Source organism: Mus musculus, chromosome 2 (assembly GCF_000001635.26).
Source record: "Mus musculus strain C57BL/6J chromosome 2, GRCm38.p6 C57BL/6J".
Lineage (NCBI taxonomy): Eukaryota > Metazoa > Chordata > Mammalia > Rodentia > Muridae > Mus > Mus musculus.
In genome coordinates, this window is record NC_000068.7 from 154,775,352 (window position 1) to 154,795,537 (window position 20,186).

At 46.8% G+C, this 20,186-nt stretch overlaps 1 protein-coding gene and 1 long non-coding RNA gene across 11 annotated transcripts in view; both read left to right on the forward strand.

The window, feature by feature from the left end:
* Gm38598 overlaps positions 1-4,786 on the forward strand; it is a 31,035-nt gene extending 26,249 nt beyond the window's left edge. For 2 of the 3 annotated variants that reach the window (XR_866881.2, XR_866879.2), the window contains exons 3-4: positions 3,968-4,048; positions 4,651-4,786. This is a non-coding gene — a long non-coding RNA (predicted gene, 38598). The remainder of the gene's footprint in view (positions 1-3,967; positions 4,049-4,650) is intronic. The other variant, XR_866880.2, reaches the window with a different exon arrangement.
* Positions 4,787-15,568: 10,782 nt separating this feature from the next.
* Positions 15,569-20,186, forward strand: part of Raly (hnRNP-associated with lethal yellow) — an 80,091-nt gene continuing 75,473 nt past the window's right edge. For 3 of the 8 annotated variants that reach the window (NM_023130.3, NM_001139513.1, NM_001139511.1), the window contains exon 1: positions 15,759-16,197. The gene's annotated coding sequence lies outside the window, so the exon portion shown is untranslated. Of the gene's footprint in view, positions 16,198-20,186 lie in introns of all 8 variants that reach the window. The other 5 variants (XM_006499016.3, XM_006499014.4, XM_006499015.3 and 2 more) reach the window with 5 other exon arrangements.

Consider the following 20,186-nt stretch of genomic DNA (forward strand, 5'->3'; position numbering starts at 1 on the left):
ATGCTTCTCTCTAGTCCCACCCACACCAGTGAACAGGTGACCATCTGTTGCCTCGGAGGCCTCCTGGAGGCTTCTCTCCCATTTGGGGGGATATATGCATTGGCCAAGGGTTCTTTGTTGGGATAAACCCAATTGCTATTAGTCTGAGCAAGATGAGGATTTATTGGTCTATATGTGGCCTGTATATTGTTCTATATGAGTGGAGCAGAACAGATCTGAGGAGTACCTGGATCCAGAAATCCAGACTCCTTGAGGTTCTTCTCTTCTCCACAGGGAGAAGAATGTGCACAATGGAGACTCCAGAGTTACAGCCTTTGGGTTCTAGTAACTTCTGGAGGACAAAGAACATATCACTTTAGTAAAGTTTTCACCTTGTGTAAGAAGGAGATGCCATTAACTGGCCTGAATCCCTTTGAATAGCCCTTGCTGATGGGTTGGACCAATCATTAGCAGAATACAGGTGAGGAACACTGGGAAAAAAAATCACAGGAAATCACAAGACCCCATGATCCTCTGAGACCAGAACAGGAAGTGAATGGGAAACTGTCTCAGTTACTTTTTTTTTTCTTTTTGTTTTTTGAGACTGGGTCTCTCTATGTAGTCCTGGATGTCCTAAAACTTACTATGTAGGCCAGGCTGGCCTTGAACTCACAGAGGTTCGCCGGCTTCTGTCTCCAGAGTGCTGAGAACAAAGGCTTGCCCCACCACACCTGTCCCTTACTTTTCTATCTGAGGGGATAAAACACTGCAATCAGGATGACTTATAGAAGGAGTCCATCACTGTCATGGTGGGAAACTATTTCAGTGGGTGGCAGAGATGGTGGGCTGGAGCCATAGCTGGAAGCTCATATCTCTAACAATAACAGGAAACAGAGAGAGCAAACTCAAAATGGTGCAAGTGACACACATCCACCGGGAAGGCTGTATCTCCTAAGCTCCCCCAATCATGACCACCAAGTGGGGACCAGATATTCAAATATGAGAGCCCGGCAGGGGTCACTCTCATTCAAGCCACACACAGACCTGTGCCCAGCCAGCACCTTAGGAGGCTGGTGTGTGTATTGTGTTGGAGGAGGGGGGCTGTGATCTAGAAGTTCTTCCTACACTACTGTGACACTACTGTGACACTGCTGTAAAACAGTACCAATCAAGGAGACTGTCCCATCTCATGCTGTCTTCCATGGCCCTTCAGATTTGGCCTTTGTAGAGCTGTGGGTAGGATTTAACCTTAAATGTTGTCAGGGCGGCTGGACTCTGATAGCGAGGCAGGCAGCAGTTTCCTGGCTCTCGGAGGCAGCACATTTGGAAACATGGGTGCCCGCTGACCTTGAACTCCTGGGAGAACTGATTCCTGGCCAGCCTCACAGTGTCTCTGTTTGTGACTTGGCAAATTCAGCCTTGGATCTGAGGGCTGGGCCAAGTCAGCCCTGAATGCTAATTCTTGATCTGTTTTCCTGGCTCTGCCACACCTCTGATCAAATCTCCTGTCAGCGACTGGATTCCTTTTTCACGCCCCACCGGTCACATCTCTACCCATTCAGATGTCTTAAGGAGCAGTGTGGAACTTTCTTACGATTGGCTAAAGGTGTCAAGATTGTCAAGTAGCCATACTTGAGGCGCTGAGGCAGGGGGATCACTTGAGCCAAGTTTTAGGCCAACTGGATAACATAGGGAACTTTTTCCTCAAAAAATAATCAACCAAAAGATTGGCACATAACTACTCGTATATTTCAAAATAAACTAAAAACATTTAATACATGCTTGATGAATTTACATTTGAAGTGGTTTGTTGAATGACAGGCAATAACTGTCTTGATTCTATCATGTTATTATTATCTGTCTTGATTCTATCATGTTATTATTATCTGTCTATCAGCCCCCAAAAGAAAATATAATCGATCTGATATTTTAAAATACCGGATGATGTCTAAGGGATACTTCGGATGTATACCATAGGACAAGAAGTGGAGTTAAATATAATGTATGGTAATGCATGTGCTTATAGTCTCTTACTTGAGAGGCTGGGGGGGGGGTGTTGCTGAAGACTGGGAGTTCAAAGCTAACCTAGGCAACACAGGGAGACTCTGTCAAAAACAAAGAAACAAAACAAAAGCAAAAAGCCCCAAACTGAAAACAAGTGTTTTATTTGCTGGGATGAATCTGAAGAAACCAGTTTAGTAAGGGATGGGACAGAAAGGAAAATCTGCTAATAAATGGTTATTTCCCCCCCACCCACCCAAAGGCAAACTAGGTTCAGTTCTGCTGGGGGGTGGGGGGCATGGCTCCAGGAGACAGTAAAAAAAAACCTGCCTTAGCTGGGCAATGGTGGCGCACGCCTTTAATCCTAGCACTTGGGAGGCAGAGGCAGGCAGATCTCTGAGTTTGAGGCCAGCCTGGTCTACAGAGTGAGTTCCAGGACAGCCAGGGCTACACAGAGAAACCTGTCTTGAAAAACCAAAACAAACCAAAACAAAAAAACCTGCCTTAGAGTTACCCCATGCACTGGGAAAGGATATGGAGGTCACTACTAATTCACCACCTGTCACTCGATGGTGGATATCTCTGTGATATCCACCATCTCCAGTCCTCTGCTCTGGTTCCCTGAGTATATACCAAGCTTGCTCTTATGACCCGGGATACCCCTCAGCAGAGTCCTACCTGCGGTAATCATCTCTGAAGTGGTCAGTCTGTGCCAAGTGAATTCCACCTCTCTAAACCATGTATTATAGGCTCTTGCTGTTCCAATGAACCAATGGAGAGGGGAGGGTGACTCACATGTGGAAGTCCATATAGCATTCTTTGTCTCTTGGGCTAGCATAAGGATTTCACAAGGAGACTGGCTGACACCCAAACACCAACTTGAGTAGAGGCAGGGATAGGGTACACATAAAGCCTGATGGAGGACTGGCGAGATGGCTCAGTGGGTACAGCCTGAGTTCTAGTCCTGGGACCCTCATGATATAGAAGGAGTGAATCGACTTCAGCAGGTCTCCCTCTGGTCTGCACATGCCTGGCATGAGCCATCACAAACATGTGTGTAAGCACACATACAAACACATCTACTGGGCATAAGTCTTTACTCTTACCACTAGGGAGACGGAGTAGGCAGATCTTCTTGAGTTTGAGGTCATCCTAGTTTGCATAGTGAGTTTCAAGTCAGCCAGAGCTATACTACATAGTGAACCTCTTATTTCAAATAAATAAATAAATAAATAAATAAATAAATAAATAAATAAATGTAATTTAAAAATATTGTCAAAAGGTGATAAGATGTTTGAAGAGATGACTTGGGGGTTAAGCACACTGGCTGCTTTTCCAAAAGACCTGGACCCAGCACACACATAGTAGCTCATACTCATTTGTAACCTCATCTTGTTCTGCCCTCTTGTGACCTCCCACCCACGCACATGCACATGTGCATACGCATTCGTGCACAGACACACACACACACACACACACACACACACACACACACAGAGCCCTGCTCTCCTCAGACTGTTGAATTTGAGACTGGTTGTAAGTTGACAACCTCACTTCTCTGACAGACACTCAGCTTCCTCATCTAACTGGGAGTAATAACAACCTTTTTCTCATGAGTGGCTAGGATTCGGCAGAGTAAGATGTGGGAGGCATTTAGAACTGTGTCAGCTCTGAGTAAATGACTGTTGTTAGGACAACCTATGTCATATTCAACCCACCCTGGGGAGCAGTCTGACTTCCTTCGATTCTAAACTGAGGGCAATAATCTGCATAGCATAGGTGGTTGTGATTATAAAAGGTAGCGCTGGCAAAGCAACACTAGCTAATGTTTACTGAACACTAGAATGAACTAGATATTATGCTGCGTGAGTCAGAAATGTGCTTGACAGAGAGCAGCAAGACTCAAAAAAGCAGGACAACCACAGAACATTTATCTCATGTAACAAGAATTCTAGAGAGCCTTAGCCCTACATTTCTTCTCTGTCAGGATCAACGAGTCAATTCTTGTTCAATATGGTCGCTGTGCCTCAGGGTATCAAATCTGTGTTCCAACTGAAACTCGGAACAAGTGAGTAGAGGGTGAGATGAAGGGAAGATGAGAGAGGGCGTCATGCAAAAGGTTAAAGAGTACCAGTTGAATCTTGCTTAAGAGCCAAAATCAAAGCCAGGCACACATCTTTAATCCCAAAATTCTGGGAGGCAGATCTCGGTGAATTCCAGACCGCTCTAGTCCACATGGTGAAGTTCAGGGTAAACCAATGAGATCCTGCCTCAAAATAAAACAAGCAACCAAACCCAAGCAAAACACTTCTCTGGCAACACCAAACAGTTTCCATTTGTATATCACCAGCTGGACTTCATCTGTACGGCCAACCCCACCTGCTAGAGAGTCTAGGAGATGGAGCCAGATTTTGTCAAGGGAGACGGGATTATTTGGAGGCAGTCAATTTATAGTATGTGTCACCTATGCCTTTCCCTGCTTAATCCTACTAAAGCTTAAGTGATTAGGAACAGAATGTGTTATAGATGAGTGAGCTGAGACTGGGAAAGGGGAGGACTAGCCCAGAGGCACACAGTTTACAATAGCGGCTATGTTTGGGTTGGGACCAGTCACCTTTGTATCAGACTACAGAGTGTTAACTTGTTTCCACTCCTGCCTCTCTCTCCCAGGAGAATGCTACCAGCTGGATGCATCTGAGGGTCTGCATATTTTCCCTACAGTCACAGGGATAGGAGAACTGGAGGTGAGAATCCAGAGAAAGAATGAAGACAACTAAAAAATAAAAAATAAAAAAAATAAAGAAGAATGAAGACAACTATGTCCTGGAGTCTCTAGTAGGCGGGCTTTGTGACCTGGGTGAGGTCACACTGCTGGGACCATTCTCATGTGTGTAGGATAGGGTGGGCTGAGTGGAGATACTCTGATACTGGCATAAATGCTGGCAGGACATTTTGAAATAATTATGGTCAACCAGGTAGTGGTGGCACAGCCTTAATACCAGCACCTAGGAGGTAGAGGCAGGGAAATCTCTTGAGTTCTAGGCCAACTTGGTCTCATAGAGTGAGTTCCAGGACAGCCCAGGCTACACAGAAAAACCCTCTCTCTTAAAACAAACAAACAAAAAATGAAGAAGAAGAAGAAGAAGAAGAAGAAGAAGAAGAAGAAGAAGAAGAAGAAGAAGAAGAAGAAGAGGAGGAGGAGGAGGAGGAGGAGGAGGAGGAGGAGGAGGAGGAGGAGGAAGAGGAGGAGGAAGGTGGCTTTTGAAAATTCAGATGAACTAATAATATTTCAATGTTTGAAAATTTCATGTTGTAAACTAGTAAGTTTTCCAGTTTCTCTAGTGGGAAAAAAAAACTCAAAAAAAAAAAAGATGGGGGTGGGTATGGGGGACTTTTGGGATAGCATTGGAAATGTAAACGAGGAAAATACCTAATTAAAAAAAAACTGGAAAAAAAAGAGAGAGAGAGAGAGTTAACTTGGTCACACTGGTCACATGGGACTCAGATTCCACTTGGTGACCCTTTGCTGGAGCTTATTAGTGACGATGCGTCTTTAGGGATCATGTGATCACCGTAACAGTCCTCAGCCCACCATTTCCCTTGTCTGTGCCAACTGCTCCCTGGCCTGCTGGTCTAGTAGCTTTTGAGTTCACCAGAGCACTGGGAAGTCTGAGACTCTAACAGGAAAGTGATCTGAGTTGTTTATGGTCAGACAGCCACAGAACTGGAGACTAGGTCACGGTGCCTCCCCCAGTGAGCCTCCCCAGTGGCCGTTCCTGAGGGTCTTCATCCGGGTAGACGCTCTCACATCAGAAGGAGCTGGCCTAGAAGCATAGGAATTTGGAAGCTCTGCTCCTGCTTGGCCACAGCTTCCTCACCTCTGAAGCGAAGGTGTTAACAATAGCATTCTTTCAAGAGAGAGAGAAGGTTTTGGATTTAAAAAAAAAAACAACAACAACAACAACAACAACAAAATTTGTTCTTGTGTATATATGTGCAGGTGATCACAGAAGCCAAAAGATGGTGTCAGATCCCCTAAAATTGGAGTTACAGACAGCTGTGAGTGATTGTCACATGGGTGCCAAGAAATGAACCTGGGTCCATCTGCAAACGTAGAAGGTGCTTCTAACCACTGAGCCATCTCTCCAGCCCCAAGTGAGAAGACTGGGAGAGCTGAGGAGCTAGGCAACGTTACTAACATGGCTATTGTTTAAGTGGCTTATTGCTCAGTAACAAAGCATGCTTCCTGCAACTTTGTGGTTTAAAAAGGTACTTGAGGGCTGAAGAGAGGGCTCAGCGGTTAAGAGCACTGACCGTTCCTCCAGGGGTTTTGAGTTCAAATCTCAGCAACCACATGGTGGCTCACAGCCATCTGTAATGAGATCTGATGCCCTCTTCTGCTGTGTCTGAAGACAGCTACAGTGTACTTACAAATAATAATTAAATAAATCTTTAAAAAAAAACCAAAAAACCAAAACAACAAACAAACAAACCAAAATTAAAAAAACTATTGATTGCCTTGTGTGTTTTTAGTCTGGGCTGGGCTCAGATGGGTGGTTTTACAACTGACTTGGCTGATGATCTCTATTTTGGCTGCATTGGTTGAGCATTGGGCTCAACAGGGAAGCTGCTATGAGTCTTCATGTGGTTTAAGGACTCTTCTCTTTGTGTGTTCTCTCCATATGATTCTCCCTCCATCAGGGCATCTAGACATCTTGTACAGTTGTCCAGGGTTCCGAATTCCAAGAGGATGAGCTTCGACGTGCAAACATTTGTTGTGCTTCGGCCTCCCTTCCGCTTGCTGAGGTCCCCCTGGCCCATCCTTAGCAGACCACCTTAGAATGTGAGCACAGGCTGAAGATGCCACACAGTGGTAGAGGTCCTATGTAATGTGTGCAAGGCCCTGGGTGTGAACCTCACATCACAAAATCAACTGTGATACCACAGTAGAGCACTGGAGGCTTACCAGACTGGTAGTCCATCACATCATGCCAGTGGCTAGAGGGAGGGTGCCTTCCCTCAGAAGATGAAATTTGATCGTCTGTCTATGTCTCTCTTCTCAGAACTTTCTTCTCTGAACCTAGTCCAGATTTAAATTTTGCAGCTCTGCCTGGCAGGATCAGGCTGTCAGAGCAGCGGACTAAGTTTTAACTAGTTTTTAATCACTTGGATTGGCATGCCTGTGTGCCTGTGGAAAGGGATTCGCTGTGGGCAGGAGGACAGAATGTTCTGATTGGCAAGGCCTGAGCCAGGCACCATGAGTCCCCTGATTGGATTCAAAACTGAGACGTTTTCAGGCCACCTGGTCAAGAATTGCTGAAGGGCATCAAATAAAACCATCTGGGACCAACATCCAGTCATGAGCTCTTAAAATACTATGGAAAAGCAGGTTTGGGGAAGCAGATGGGGATATGACTAGTGAGGCCTGCAGATAAGCACCTGGAAGGTGGGGGCAGAAACGGAGGTGACTGGAAAGTTTGCTGGTGGCGTATGTGCCTCTCTGAACACTAGCAGTAGGGGCGGGTGAGTAGGGGCGGGTGGGGGCGAATGGGAAACCTATATAGCTGCGATTTCCTGGACACTCAGTCCTTTTTTGAATAAGATGCTTCAGAAATGGGTTTTCTTGTTACTACAAATGCCACAGAACGCCGCGTGTCCTTGTTTATATTCCTTCTAATGTGCTTCTGCTTGAGCAAGCAAGCCCTTAATGTCCGTTTCAATTAACGCAGCTGCCTCTGATCGGGGTGCTGCCACTCTTGGATGCAGTGCAGGGCGAGGGAGGTCACTCGGGTGTGGGAGGCGGTGCAGCTCCTGTTAGGGGGTCTTACAGGCCCTGGCAAAGAAGGGGAGCTGTGGAATGATTTACTGCCTCCTTAATGGAGACCATACTTTAAAGATGCCAGCCTGTCTTCTGTTTGATATGAAATGAACATCGAGCCTACTGGCAAGGCAGAGAGGAGAGCGAAGGCTCTGAGAGCCCAGCCAGTGGGGAATGAAAGACACGCAGCTAGCTTGACATAGGAGAACTTTCCCTATAGCCCTGAGATGCCAGTATCCAGCCCCATTGGTGGAGGCTGTGTGCTGCAAGCCTGTTTGTTATCCTTGGGTGCCCTGATCCTGCCATGTGTACTTTCTTCACGCTCAGCCAAGATGGCTCAGAGCTAGTGGGCTCATACCAGCATGCCTGCCTGTGGCCCACAGTCAGTACGGTGGTGAGTAGGTTGGGATGAGAGAGCAAAGCAAGTTTTAGAGAAAAATAGTTACAACCTGCTGGGCAGTGGTAGTGTACCCCTTTAATCCCAGCACTTGGGAGACAGAGGCCATCCTGGTCTACAGAGTGAGTTCCAGGACAGCCAGGACTACACAGAGAAACCCTGTCTTGGAAAAAAAAAAAGTTGCAACCTCCTCCTCCTCCTCTCCCTCCTCTCCCTCCTCTCCCTCCTCTCCCCCTCCTCCTCTCCCACCTCTTCTTCCTCCTCCTCCTCCCCCTCCTCCTCTCCCACCTCTTCTTCCTCCTCTCCCTCCTCCTCTCCCACCTCTTCTCCCTCCTCCTCCTCCCACCCTCCTTACTGCATTACAGAGGATTTGCTTAGGAAAAGAATATGGATTTATGCTCTCCAAGAGTCAAGCTTCAGGAGCGATTTTCCCTTTAGTAAGTCAGAGCTCTGCTCTTGCCTTTCATCTGATGACAATCATGAGACCTCACCCGAAAGCACCTTCTTTGTGACAGGGGATAATAAACACATTAGTTCTAGTTTTCAAAATAACTTTCTAGGTAAATGTTATATGTATCCACTTTAGCGGGGACAGAGAACGTCAGGAGCTTGGCCCATAAGTGGCCGGATTGGAGGTATAAAGAGGCTCATTTCGATTTCTGGCTCCAGTGTCATCAATTATTGAACAGTAGGGAGGGCCAAGTTCCTGACTAAGGCTTGCTAATGGATGCATCTAAAATGAGAAATGTCTTTAAGTTTTAGACATTCCCAGTGACAAGGATTCAACACAGACTAGCCTGCATTGTCCTAGGGGTCAGTGTGCGAAACCTTTGCCCCGTTCTGCAAGTCTCTTGACAGGCATCTTTCAGTCTGCATGAGCTCTTTCTGTGGACCGCATATCACTGTACAATGGGAAAGCTAGACTAAGTATTCTTAGGGTATTTGGAGTTCCAGTTCAGGTCAATGCAATTTGACAGCATCTTTTGGGGTCATCCTGTGTGACTGTGTTGAAGGACACCAAGAGACACAAGGCCTTGGTCCTGGGTAAGCAAGACACATATGCTCTAGTTGTTGCATATAAAGGCCACAAGAACTGGGGAAGCTCCCCAGGGCATGCCCTTACTGCACACACATTCCTTCAGTGAAGGATTTGCATATCGTCTTTACAGCACCCCTGGGTCGGCAGCGTCATGCCCACCCATGTTTATGTAGTCCTTTCGGTGCTGGATGACCACTGTGATATTCAAATCATGACAAGACCCGGCAGCGTCTGATTTCAATTTAGCCAGTGGCATGCATGTGAGGTGGAAACAGAAGTAGAAGATGATTGGTCCATACATTTATAAGAAACAACAAATCGGGCTAGCACCCACATTCAGCTAACAACCTTCTATAAGTCCAGTCTCAATGAGATCTGAGTCTCTTTTTTGCCCTCCCAGGGCACAGCATGCATGTGGTGAACACACAAACAGGTCAAACACCGATGAACCCATAAAATAAATGTAAAAACAGTAACAAATCACTGTTTTAAGTCACTAAGTTTTGAGGTAGTTTATTTTGCAGCAATAGAAAACTAATACAAACCTCAAAGGTGTCTAGTTACAGACTTTAACCAAACAGTAAGAGATTGTCAGTCTTTAGATCACAACCTACAATTATTAATCTGCAGACATAACTTGTTTGGCTTACGTAGGTTTATTTTAAAAACATGATCTGATACTTAGAAACTGGAAGATCTCATGGGAAAAGAAATCCATATTTAGGGGTTCTCTTGAACAATCTTGTCCTTGTAACAGCTGCCTAGCTGTCACCTATCTCTGTGTGCTCTCTCTAGTACTACAGTACCCTCCTCTCCTTGTTATCCTGCTCCTAACATGCTTTCTGGCCCCTGCAGGCATTTGAATTTTTGATTCATGCTGTTGGCATGGCAATGGGAAGACACTGGAGGCTTCTGAGGAGAGGAGGAAGGAAGAGAGCTGAGCAGTGAGTAATGCACTGGTGGGGTGACTCTGGGGCTCATGTGGTAAAAATCTGGTCTTTAGTCTGTCCAGAGCCGTGGACTTCATCTCAGGGGAAATGCTCCTGCCCTTTCTCTGACTGTAAGCTTCCAATGGAGCCGCCGAGATGTCCCCTTTCACACACAGGAGGATGGGCTGATGGAGGGTCTGCAGATTATGGGAAGAGGAAGGGTCTGAGAGTGTGTCACAGGGCTCAGATGGCTTCGGGTTTAGTCCTGCTTCCCTCCCACCACCTCTAAGACCCTGGCCATGTCACATGTCCTCATCCTTGGAATGGGGGAGAGACTAACTATGAGGGTTGATACGATTTTAAAAAGGCAGTTGAATAAGGTGTATTTTAAATGTTTTCCCAACCTTGACACTTTAAAAACCTTCTCTGTATTCAGTTGAATGTAGAAACCAGTTCCTAGAGATAGTCTACTTTTTATTCTTATTTTCTCAATCCATATGCCACTCTCTGGAGTCCTGTAGCTCTTACATGCCCACCTCCATACTGCATTTTCCTCCTGTGTGGAGAAGGAAGCCTTCTGTAAATGAGACCCTTTAAAAACTGTGGGCTCTGTTGGGCTCTACTCGGCTGTTTTAGTTAGGAAATTACACCGTCAAGTTAGAAAACCCACTGGGAAGATGTCTCTTTGTTCATTTTGTTCATGTCTACGTTGGAAGTGGGCTGAGGAGGTGGCTCAGTCATTTGTGTGCTTGCCCTGCAAGCACAGGGACCTGGGTTTGGCTCTCCCACACCACATAGGAAGATGGGCACAGCAGCATGCATCTGTAATCCCAGTGTTGGGAGGCGGAGTCTGTCTGGGCAAACTGTGAGCTCCAGGTTGAGAAGCTGCATTTGAAGAGATAAGGTGGGGGAGGGGTGGGCGCTGAAGAGATGACTTAGCAGTTAAGAGCACTGGCTACTCTTCCAGAAAATCCTCATTTGCTTTCCAGTACCCTTAAGGTGGCTAATAACCACTACTTCTAAGGGGATTTGATGCCCTCTTCTAGCCTCTGAGGGCACTGCATGCATGTAGCGCACAGACATACAAGCAGGCAAAATACTCACACATGTAAAGTAAAAATAAAATAGAAAGGTAAGTCTTTAAAAGAAGGCTAGTCCTGGAAGATTTACAGTGTAAGTGGTCCAAGGTGACCTGTGAAATGGTCCCCATACTGTCTTAACCAAGAAAACACTACCAAATCCCACATATTGAGCAGTTCAAGCCATCATGCATATGATAAGAACACCCATAAAACTGTCCAAGCAGGTCATCAAGGGTGTGCACATTTGAAAAGCCATCAAGTGTGAAAGGTGTCAAAGTAGCAAAGTGTGCCGTTCTGTGGGTGTAACGGGGATACTGGGAGGAGTGCCAGGGCCAGACACTTTGGCTCGTACCAAGACGCCTGGCTTACCAGGACGGGGCGGCCTGAAAAGGGGCTGCGTTCTTGACACACAAGCTTAATGATTCGGAGTGATGCTGAACGCGAGCATTTGGATGTAGAATCTTTGGTCTTTGAGCATGTCCTGGTGAACAAAGCCCCGATGACACAGCACTGAATTTACAGAGCTCAGGGTCAGATTAGCCCACATTGGCACAAAGTGTTCCTAAGCACAGAAGAAAAAGATATTCTAGATGAAACAAAAACCTTACAGTATGGGAATAAAATAAACAGAGATAAAAGTGTTGTTTTTTTTTTTTAAAGGTGGGGAAAGATCGTGGAAGATACTCATGTAAACTTCTGTACACCCCCCTTTGCCCCAATATCACTAACCCTAAGTAAAAAAAATCCAGAAGTGAGTGAATTTTCTGAACAGTTTCATCAGGTTTCAGACACAGTTTTTCAGATTTAAATTTTTTTTAAAAAGATTTATTTATTTTATGTATATGAGTACACTGTAGCTGTTTTCAGACACACCAGAAGAGGGCATCAGATTCCATTACAGGTGGTTGTGAGCCACCATGTGGTTGCTGGAAATTGAACTCAGGAACTCTAGAAGAGCAGTCAGTGCTCTTAACCACTGAGCCATCTCTCCAGCTCCAAGAAATATTTTCTAAGTTTCATTTTCCTCCAAAACTTCTACAACATCTTGTCTTTTGCTGTTGTCCCTAATGGTAACTAAGGAAAAAACAAACAAACAAACAAACAAAAACAAAGACGATGCCTGGCTTACCCTGGGATTTTAATAATTAGGAAGACTGGAGAGCTGGCTCAGTAGTTAAGCACTTGTTGCTCTTGCAGAGGACCTGAGTTGGTTTTCCAGTACCCGACAAGGTGGCTCACAACCACCTGTAACTCCAGTTCTAGGTGATCTGACGCCCTCTTCTGACCCCATCAGGCAATCAGGCACCAGGATTGCAAAACACCCATACACATAAGTCTTAAAAAATAATTAGGGGCCGGGCGTAGTGGAGTACGCCTTTAATCCCAGCACTCGGGAGGCAGAGGCAGGCAGATTTCTGAGTTCGAGGCCAGCTTGGTCTACAGAGTGAGTTCCAGGACAGCCAGGGCTACACAGAGAAACCCTGTCTTTAAAAAAAAAAAAATTAGAGAAAACGTAGCACAATCATTTAGCATGTAGACTCTAAAATTGGACTTCATCATTTTTCTAGCTGTGTGGTTTTGGGGAATTTAACCTCTTTTGTGACTGTCTCCTCACTTATGGGGATTTTAATAGTACTTATTTCATAAGACTGTTACAGGGGTTAAGCTTGAAGAGCAGTCAGTGCACTGCCTGGTAACTAACTAGTTAGTGCTGCATAACTGTTAGCTAGTGTTGCCAGCATATTTTCTTAGAAACATCGCCCTTCAAATTCTCATCTTGTGAGACTCTTCTGAGGTGATACTGAGAGTCTTCTTGACATTTCTTTGTTGGATTTGTTATGGTCAACCATAAAACAGACATTAAATGAGGGATCTACTATTTTTATGCATTGAAGACTGAACAAGACAGACAATAGCCTGTCCTTGCACTCATCACACTGTAGTGGAAGTGTGTTTGGCAGAGAGACAATCAGCTAATATACACATTTCAGATGGGACATTGTTCTGGAGAAGAATCTAACAAGAAAGAATACAGTAGTGAAAGGTGGCTATCTAAAATGTGGACAGGTAAGACAATTAATTGATTAATTAATTAAGACGGGGTTTCACTGTATAATCTTGGCTGGCCTGAAAGTTGGTATGTAGACTAGTAGCCTCAAACTCCCAAAGATCTCCCTGTCTCTGCTTCCCATGTGCTGGACTATTACTCCTGACCATGTAAGAGTTCTTTTTAGAAAGCCTGAAGATGGCTGGTCATAGTGGTACACACCTTTATTTTTTTCCTCATAGATTTATTTGTTTATTATATGTAAGTACACTGTAGCTGTCTTCAGACACTCCAGAATAGGGCATCAGATTTCAATACAGATGGTTGTAAGCTACCATGTGGTTGCTGGGATTTGAACTCAGGAGCTCCTGAAGGGCAATCGGTGATTTTAACCGCTGAGCCATCTCTCCAGCCCCTGGTATACACCTTTAATCCCAACATTTAGGAGACTGATGCAGGCAAATCTATGGTTGTTTGAGGACAGCCTGGTCTACATAGTGAGTTCTAGGATAGCTAGAGTGAGACTCTGTCTCAAACAAACAAAAACATTAAACAAACCAACAAACCCAAAACCTAAAACTTAAAAGAAAAAAAAAAGCTAAAGAAAAAAAGCACAAAAGAAACTGTTTAAATGGCAAGGAGCAAGCCATAGCAATATCTAGGAGAATAACATGAGGGCAAAAGCAAAGGCCCACAAGAAGCAGTATACCTGGCATTTTAGAAGACCAGGAAAAAAGCCAAGAAGTAACTGGAGCAAAATAGCAGACTAAAGCTTACAGTGTCAGGAGGGTGGCAGCGGGTGATAAGGTATTCAGGACCTTGTAGAATGTGCACAGAATTCCCAGTGGCAGCAGACTATCATCTGCAATCTTTTCTAATGGAAGCCACGACCGGAGCAGGGCACCAGTGGCAGCTTGCCTGACAGTGGGGCTGCAAGTTCAGAGAATGCTTCTCAGAGGAGGAGGCTCCTCCTGAATATGGGATGAGTGAAAAGGCTGCCTGAGGTGTTAGTTAATAGATTGCTATATCCAAAGTCTAGCGGTGGTGGCACATGAGGTGGAGGCCAGCCTGGTTTACAGAGTGAATTCCAGGAAAGCCAAGGCTACCCCGAGAAACCCTGTCTTGAAAAAACAAACGGACAAGGAAACCCAACAAAGAATAGATGGTATATTTGAGCAAATATAGGAAGACTGTTACACAGAGAGGGAAGTGAGGAGCTGGATAAAACCAGAAAAAGCAGAGGAGGTTGGTAGGGGCTGGACTGATTGATGGAAGTGTTTATTGATCACCATAGTAGGTCTGGAAACACAGTAATGTACAAAAACCAGTAAAGAATTCCTGGTCTTGGCGCTGGGGAGATGGTTTAGTGAGTAAGACTGATTGCTCTTCAAGGCTGAGAACCTGTTTGAATCACCCATTCCCGAACTCAAGAGGCCTGGCCTCGCTGTGATGCCAGCAGTTGGAAGGCAGAAGCAGGGAGGATTAGGAGTTCAAGATTATTCTCGGCTACAGAGCAAGTACAAAGCTGGCCCGGGCTACAGAGACCCTGCCTCAAACTCTGTCCTAATTCCCAACAGGTAATGAAATCACAGGTCTGAAGGGAATGGGGAATACAAATAAGTACGTCTCCAGCTTTCTGGGAGATTTGTGACTATAGCTGACAATGGTCCTCTTTGCTCTCAGAAGACCCCCTGATGGTCTGGAGAGGCAAATTGGGGATGTAAGTGGGAGAGACAGGAGACTGAAAAACTGATTCAAATGGGAGATCCTGACATGATAAATATTTAGGAGGAAGAACCAACACCCAGATTAAGTAAGAAAACATTTCATCCCATAAGGGCAAAACTACTTAATCAGGCTTTTTTTTTTTCCACCTTTGACGAGAGACCCCAGACATCGAAGCGTCTCCGCCCAACCCCAAGCCTTCCCAGCGAATGGTAGCATTCTAATTCCTAGAAAGTGAAATAACCGCTCCAATTGCTTCTGGCCCCTGCCGCACCGCCTCCAGCTAACAGAGAGGGCTCCATCTCCAGGCCTCGCCCAATCAAGCGCCACCCCCGCGCCGCGCTCCTCCCTTAGGATCTTCCTCCTTCCGGCTCCCGCCCAGGGTCTACCTCCGACTGTCCTGCCCGCGGTGTTACCAAGGCCCACCTCCTGCAGACCGGCGGCAACCTCTTAGCACCGCCTCCGCTTCCGTAGGCCCAAGCTCCGCCCCTCAGACTCCTCCCCTGGGCACGCTCTTCCCCCCCACCCCGGCTCCGCCCTCAGCCTGCTGCTCCTCCCTCGTGTCCTCCCGCCCGTCAGCCCTCGGGACCCCCTCCGCCCCGCCTTCAGCACCCGGCTGGTGGAAGCCACAAACTCCTTTCCCTCAGCCCCGCCTGCCTCCTCCGTCCCCCCACCCCACGCTAGACCCCGCCCCGGCCCCGCCCTCCTCCTCTGCGCGCCGAAGCTCTGGACCTTTCCAAAGCCCGGCGCGAGGGGTGTGCAGGGAGCCCACGCGTTTGGAGAGCCCGGCCCGTGCAGGGCGGCGCTGGGGACTGAGTGCTCGGGTGGCAGGATCCTATTCGGAGGACCGAGAGGAGAACCGGGTAGGAGCCGGGGCGGCGGGCAGGCCGAGTGCAGACGCCTGTCCAGCACTCCCCCTCCCCGCGCTCGCCCCATTGGTGGCGGCCGAGCGAAGGACTCGCGGCTGCGGGGCTCGCGCCTCTGTCAGTGCGGCGGGGCGCGCGAGCGGCGCGGGGTGCGGAGCCGAGGGAAGCCGAGGGGGCGGAAGCGGTCGCGACTCTCGCGCGTGTGCTCGGGCTCCTCACGCGGCGGCCAGGGCCGCCTCTTCCCTCCCGCCCTCCGAGAGCAGACGCGCCGTCGCCCTTCGGTGCCGCGCGGCTTCCTCCAGACCTCGGCGCGGGTGAGTGGGGGCCGCGGGCCGCTCCTGAGGAGTGCGGGCGGGCTGTTCCGTGTGCCTTTTTCGTTCCTCACCTCCTCGGGCGGGCCGGTGCCTATTTTTAGAAACTCTTTCTCTCCGCGGTCCCGGGAGTCCTGGGAGCCGGAGTAACTCTCGGCCCCCTCCCTCTGTGCTCCCTCCCGGGCCCGCCGCCCCGGGTCGCCTGCCCCGGGGCCACGCGCGCCCGCCCCTGGACGCCTGGTATTCGCAGCTCGCCTCCGGTCGGTCGGCCGGGCGCGGGCCGGGAGTTGGGGGTGGGCCGGTGCCCGCTCGGAAGTTGGAGTCTTTTGTGCTGCGCCCCGCCCCGACCGGCGAGGGGAGGAGGGGAGGGAGCGGAGGTTGCGCCGGGGAGGCCTCGGGCGGGCTGGGGCCTGGCTCTGGCCTGGATTGGGGCCCCGGGTTTCTTCCGGCTTTCCAGTCGGTCCAGCTCTTTGAGGTTCCCTTAGGCGCGCAAAACTGGTCCTTTCTTTTCCCTCACGGGTCTGTCTGAGCGCCTTTCTCGCTACCCTTGCCTAGCCTTTGCTCGGTGTCTTGTGGAGCGCGGAAGGGAACGGCCAGCCCTCGAACTGGGGGGCCGCGTCCCCCACTTTGCTCCAGCCCGAGCCTCAGTTTTCACCTGGGTGAAATGGGGTCAAGGAGGAACGCAGCCTCTCCGGGTGTTAGTGAATTCAGGGAGGGAGTTAGTACAGGGCAGAAGCGTTAAATGCCAACAGGTAACGTTTAACGAGACTGACCCAGGAACTTCGTGAATGTATCGCCTCATGTCCACACCGGTCTTCCAGAGCTGTCCCTGCTCACAGGAGCAGAAATCAAGGTTCAGAGACATGAAACCGCCGTAGAAGTACAAAGCTGTTAGTAACCGTTACTTATTTCCTGATAGGAAATCTCTTTGTGCAGAGGGCATTTTGATTTACCGTTAGTCTTAACACCGTATAGGTAAGAAAGGTAGGCTCCTCTCTGAGACATTGACTGAGAGACAGGGACTGATCTGCCATAGATAAAATCTCCTTTTGTTGCTATCAGAACTCTGAGGGAAAGTGGTTAGGAGGAAATGTTTTTGCTGGTGTTGTGCTTAGACTGGTCCAGAGATCTTAAGTCTCAAACATAGTTCTGAGGTGTTTAGCTTCAGGACCTCACGGAAGTCCACCCTTTACTTTGTTTATTGCATGTCTCCATCATCCCCCCACCTCAGTCCTAGCGATCAGTCAGTCAGAAATGTAGGCAGCTCCAGTCATCTTTAACTCCCTGCCTTCAGATAGTGTTATTTTTCTTTTGTCTTCCAACATGGCCTAGAGGGATTAAAGAGAGCTAAACTTAACTTTGGCACCTGTTTTCCTTTTGCAGTGTGTTTGCAGTGAGTTTGATACTGGCTGCTGGGATCTGGTTCTTGAGAAGGTTCACAGGTTTGCATTAGTTCCTTGGACCTGTAGGTCTACTGTGTTTCCTCCATCCCTTCAGAGTCTAGGATACAGTAATGGTGGAACATAGGAGGTTGATGGCTCGATAAACCACCCCTTCTTTCCGTTTTTTCTGACCCTTGGAAAGGGGGATGTCATCTGAATGGACTACCTTGGTGATTACTAGATTCCTAGTAGCCTTTCTTTGAGTCTGTTTTGTTGTTACACCTCCTGTACATTGCCATTTCCTGAGTATGAGCTACCTTTTCAGGCCTTAAGATCATGAGTCTCAGGTAATTGGACATCTCAGAAGATCCTGTGTAAATTCAGCTGCTGTTTCTGCCTCAATGTTTAAAAGGCAGTGTCTGTATTTTCTTGTTACCAATTTTGTTTTAGTTTCCGAATGGTTTAGGTACTCTGCTGTAACCATTATCTGATTTCTAATCTAGTGTGAAGTCGTTTGCAGGGCTTTATTTATGCCTTTGTAGTGTCAGGCAGTGGAGACAAGATTGGAACATTTGCCTTTAGGATCACAGGATTTAGCTGGTGTTGTTCAAAGAGCTGAGCCACTTCTTGGGGTCCTTTGAGTCTGTTTCCTTATGTGTAAAGTCTCAAGGTACAGGTACTATGGAGACTACAAGGAAATAATTGTGAGAATGCTTGTTATCACTAATAGTAGCTAACCTTTATTAGTTATAGGTCTGAAGAGTTTTAGTGGAACGTGTCATTTAATCCTTGGAGCAGTCTATGAACTAGATATTTATTGTCCCTACTTTACAGATGAAACAGGCTTAGAGAAAGGTTCCGTTGACTTGTTCAGAGCCAAGCTGGATTCACTCTGCAGACAGTAACATTGAAAGTCAGATGCTTTAAAAAATTGTGGTATCAGATATATATGTCAAATTTTAAACAGTTGGCATTGTAATAGTTTTACAGTGTGCAATTATGTGGGATTAAGTATAGTCAAATTGTTCTACAGCTGACATTGCCAAATTATCATACCTTTTCCCAACTGAAATTCTCCTGGTCATACACTACTTGTTGAAGACTTCTGGCAAACACCATTTTGTGTTCTGGTGTAAATTTGATTACCCTAGGACTTTCACAGTGAAGTGAAATAATTCAATCTTTGTCCTTTTGTGATTGCCACAGCTAGCATTTCCTTCATTTCACAGTGTTCGGTAAATGCAGGATGATTTACTAGTTCCCATCTGCAGTAGAGTGACATCCCCAGAGCAGGAATGCAGGCCTGGTGTGCCTCTGGCAAAACCCCCTTTTCCCCTCTGTAGTTCAAGCTTTATTGCTGAAGCGAGTTATGGATTATATCAGCCCCTGTATTTTCAGATGAGATCTTCTATTCTTGAACTTGAACCCAGACATATTCTTTGATTGTTTGTCCATGTTTATTTGCCATTAGGGTTTGGGCATCCGGAGCTGTCGTGATCAGGAGCTGTGACAGCAGCTAGGATCAAAACTTGTCAGCTGAGTAAGTGGATTATCTCAGTGACAAGCACCCCCCTTGTGTTCTTCTCTCTCCATAAAGGCACACAAAAGGGACTGTTTGGAGTCTGGAGTCTTAGAAATTCTTATGGATCCTCACTGCTGTGGTTAGGGTGGGGTTAGGTGTCACATTTAGTCTTTCAAAATTCACTTTGGTTCATCTGTTTCTGTGTTTTGTGAGATTTTTTATATTTACAAAAGTAGCTGGAATTTTGTTCTGATGGTAATGTGGCTTTGGAGTAGGTAGTATTCCAGAAGTGAGGAGTAGGACAAGAAAACAAACATAAAAGTCTGATAGCTGACTTGGCCTGTATTCTAAGGTCAGAGTTCATTGACTAGTAGGTTTGATAAAGTGCCATTTTTTTCTCTTTCTTTTGTGGTGCTTGAGAATGAACCTGGAGTTCATACGTAGGAGATGTCAAGCACTGAGCTAGGTCTCCAGCTTAGAATAGAAGCTTACGTTTTTATTCTATTTTATGTGTATCGGTGTTTTATCAGCATATATGTCTGTGCACTGTGTGTGCAGTGCCCAAGAAGGCCAAAAGATGATGTCATATTTTTTAGAACTGGAGTTGCAGGTAGTTATGAGCTGCCAATGGGTGGTGGGAATTGAACCCAGATATTCTGAAGAACAGCCAGTGCTCTTAACCATTGAGTAATCTCCAGCCCTTGGATAGAGGTTTATAGTTGATAGGGCTGGATGGCTATTTAGACCAGACTTCTAACATTCCAGATGACTACTTCTGTCAATGGGCACATTATTATTGGAAAGTTTTTTTCATTTACTGAATTAAAATTTTTTTTGAGACAGGAATTTACTATGTAGCTAAGACTAGCTTGGAACTTGGGATGTATCTGCCTCAATGTGGAGTTAAAAGAGTTTTCACAGTTGATGCCTGCTTTCATAGCCCAGTTTTGAGGCATTTACTAAGCATGGTACGAAGCTCGAGGATTTGGGCACACATAGTCAGGCAAAAGAAATAGTAAGCACATGAGAAGTGTTGTGACAAGGACAGGACCCTGAACACTAGAAGGATGGCATTTAACCCAGCATTG